Genomic DNA, 4,423 nt, shown 5'->3' with positions numbered 1-4,423 from the left:
GCTTACATACAATAATTACATGCCTTTTTCTTCTGAAAAGGAATGCCCCTCTGCTCTATCTGCTGATGACATTAAAATTATTCTCCCCGTTCACTTATTAAACACTACTCGCTCTGGTTCTTTTTACATTGCCCGTTTGAAATGTCGGATCTGTTTTTTTTTTTAAAAAAAAAAACATCTCAGAAAATAAAGATCGACAAATTTGATGGACATGAGACAAATTACTAATTTATGTATAATTTATAAGACCAAATATAGTCATGAGTGATCTCGTTGGATTCGTATTTATAAATACTTTAATACAATGAAATTTTTATATTTAATACTAACACGAAATTAAAGATATGAATGATTAAAAGTGTACGTTGGCAAACGTAAAAGAGGTAAATGGGAAAAGTATTAAGAGACAGAGATAGTAAAAAAATTTCACGTTCAATTACTTATATTATTAAAAAAATTATTAAGTGAGTGTTTGGTTGAGCTTCTAAGAAGTGGCTTTTTTTAACACTTTAAGCAACTTCCATCTTTTTGGTAGTGTTTGGCAAAAACAAGTAAAAGCGCTTCTTTTGGGTTTTTTAAGTCAGAAAAGAAGCTAGAAATGTTAGTTTTTTTAGCTTTCTTAGTGGTTTGCATTTTATTATGAAGTTTTACAAATTTTGATATGTAATAAACTTTATTTATTATTAAAGTTTCTTTTATTTCAATAATTTGAATTTTTTTAAATTTATGAATTTAACTTACCAAACATTCAATTCACTTAAAAGCAAAAGTTATTCAAACACTTTTAATAACTTATAAGTCAAGTTCATTTATCATTTATCATTTTGAAAACATAATTTGGAACATGTAATATTATTTTATTGACATATATTTGCCCCGACTTCTGGTTTTCTTGACCCATTTGTGTAAATAAGTACACTTTTAGGAAAATGAGGTTTCCAGCTTTTCTCTCATAGTTTTTACCTTTTTTTTTCATCACTTTATTAATTTATTTACTTTTTACTTCTAATCCACCTTTTTATTTTAAGCAAAATATCACTTCTTTTAAATTTGTTCAAATGGTCCCATTTTATATTGTTATATATGCACCTGGTCTTTACGGAAACAGAGTGTCATAACTACTTTAGTATTAATATTCTCTCCGTCCGAGCAGGTTGTTTACATTCAATATTTGCACGCATTTGACTTCTATAAAATATAATTTTATATTGTTTTTTTAAACTTTTTAATAAAATTTAGACATCAAACTTTTTTTCATGAAAAAAGTTAAAAAAAATTATGAAATGCTACTTTATAAGACCCATAATATGTCAGCTCAAATATTATTAATTGAATAATATAGATGAATAACTGTTACTAAATTTTTATTTAAAACACACATGTCATATATACTCTCATTATGCGAGTAGGCTCTTTACGTTATTTTTGGCTCACATTTTAAGGCGCCGATAAAATATAATTTCATAATAGTTTTTTTAAAAAAATTGACTAAATAAAAATTTGACGTTTAAACTTTTAAACAAAAAGTAAAAAAAAATTATAAAAATATATTTTATAAAAATCTCAAAATACGTATAAACAGTGAACGTAAATGATATGTGGCACTGAGGGAGTAATTTTTTGAAGTCGTTAAGAAAATCGAAAACATAATTCAGTACCAAAATCTTGCCAGCCTTATTATTATCCCACTATAAAACTCTGAGTTGCAATTCTACATTTTCTTATCAATATATTAGAGCATCTCCAACGGCGTTGGCTATAATCGTTGGCTAAATTGGATCCGTAATACATTATGTAAAATTTGCTGAACCTGTAAGACATTTTGCTTCAATGGTATTGGCTATATTGGTCGGCTATAATTTAAAAATAGTATGGTATTAATATTGTAGATTGTTAAAATAGAATATATCAGTTCAATATGGTAATAAATGATGTGCAATCATCCTACAGATTTCTTACAGACCTATAGAGGTTCGACAAATTTAGTCATCCATAGGAGGTTGACTAAAATTATAGACAACAGGTTCACGTGGAGGTTGGTTAAAATTATAGACAACAGGTTCACGTGGTTGGAGTATAATTTTTAACAGGTTGGCTAAATTTTTTATATTTGGAATGACAACTCATTTTTTAGCTAAGGGGTTTGTATGATTGGAGATGCTCTTAGTCATACCGATTTAACTAATATTCTCCACATTTTTAACAAACCGAGTCGGTATGATTATTTTTTTTAAAAGGTGTCTGTATATTTTAATTGTTTCATAGAATTTGAGTCTGTATTTGGATAATAAAGCAGAGTAAGCCAAAAAGTGGGAAACGACCGCTTTATCTTTTTTATTTTCTGACGCGTTAACTTTTTTATATGTAATATGAATTTTTTTCTCGATTAGTCAGAAAAGGGAAAAAGAAGCAAAAAATAGCATTTGCAAGTTGCAACTTTATATAGGAAACTTTGGTAGGGGAAGCTTTAACTAATTCGCACCCAGAACCACTTAACTTAAGATATAAGTTACGTGAGACTATTGAATTCAAATAATAAGAATTTACCAATTTTTATATATTAAACAATGACGTTTGGACATTTTTTATGGAAAGCTACCTTTTCTTCCTAAGATCAAACAACATTTGTAAAATAATCAATATCGAATAAGGGAAAAAATTAAATCACGATTTTACTGTCCAATCTGTAATTGTTGAACAAATTTATAATTATGACATATTTCGTAATGTCAAATGTATGTATCCGATTCTTCACCACGAATCAAGTAGTTTAAAAATGATCGTGGGCTAATAGAATTTCTGAAGTGTCTTAAATTATATTGACATGAATAATTTAGGGGTTGAGAAAAAAGGATGAATGCCCTATCCAACAAATTTTAAAGCAAGGGTGAACAAATTAACCGCGGCCCGGAAACTTGCCCTATATGACCAACTGAACACGCATGTAAGGGATGCGAGTAGTTGACTATACATACTCCCTCCGTTTCAAATTAGATGTGCACTTTTAAAAAATCACACAGTTTAAGAAAAGTGAATATTTACAAATTAATTGCATTAAGTGATCATAATGTGGCATGATATTAATCTAGGATATATAAATAAGAGATATGTGAAGTAAAATTGACTTTGGAATTATGATTTTACATTTAAAGTTGAAGTGGAAAACTAATCTAAAACAATTTTTTTTCTTAAAAGTGGACGTGTAAATTGAAACGGAGGGAGTACATCATAGCAGTTTTACACATTCTGACATTCTGTCAATGCGAGAACACCACATCCGCATATTCAACATGCGTATACATCTTTCCTGCACATAAATCTATCCTAGTATACACATATGATAACGAATTCAATTTATACGCATGCAGCAAATGCGAGTACTATTGGCCTTCATTGTAACGTGATGACCGCAGAGATTTGGATTACTGTTAACGGTTTAGGGGCTCCTTCAAAATGTTCTTGATGACTACAAGACCTAGTAGGCTCTCAGTTTCGTTCAGGCTGAACAAGTGCCTCTGTTAACATTAGCATAGGATGGAAAGGCTTGTGTGCATATTAGTCTGACTTTGGTGTACGCATATGTAGCATGCGAGTCTCTTCCGGTATTTTGGACACATGAGACGAGATCTGATATTACGGGCATCTGAATTCGAAAAATGTATTATTTAAGGCATTTTCTCGAAAGAAAATATACACTACTTTTTCGAGGCTAGGGGGGCTCTAACAACCCCTAGCCCCCCTCCGATTCCGCCACTGAATATAAGTATGAAATGCCGAAATGGATGTCGGGAGACCGAAGACGGATGTCCGCGCACAATTATGGGTGAGCAGAATCAAACCCGATTGTGTGAATTCGGTTCGGTTCGGTTTAAATATTCTGAAAATTTGGTTTATGCAGTCCGGACTGAATAAATCAAAATAAATTCGACTGAGTCATGTTTTTTTTAAAAAAAACATCGGTCCGGACCGAATAGACCAATAATATAATTTTTAATATATATCTTACTTGATATAATTACAATATATAATTTATGAATTTAATTAGTTTATGTGGTGATGATTAATTAATGTTATTTTAAAATAATTTATGAATTTAGTTTTATTTATAATCTTATTTTTTATATTTATAAGAAAATTTCGATTCTTTTGTTCTGAACGGAACTGAACCGAACAGTTCGTTTCATAATAAATTTTCGGTTCGAAAAAAATTAAGTTCCGATTTTTGGTCTATTCAGTTCGAAAATTCATAAAAGGATTGAGAAGTCGTATAAAATGCTCTAAAACTTTCGAAAAATTTCTACAGAACTTAACCAAATTTGGTGGACAAATGATATGGGTCTGAAATTAATCTTAATATTTATTGGATTATAGAAAGCCTGGATGGGATAAAAGACTGTGTAAAAGGCCCGAGTTCATGATTTAT

The sequence above is a fragment of the Daucus carota genome, chromosome 4 (assembly GCF_001625215.2).
Source record: "Daucus carota subsp. sativus chromosome 4, DH1 v3.0, whole genome shotgun sequence".
Taxonomy (NCBI): Eukaryota; Viridiplantae; Streptophyta; class Magnoliopsida; order Apiales; family Apiaceae; genus Daucus; species Daucus carota.
Note: the sequence above shows the minus strand (reverse complement) of the source record.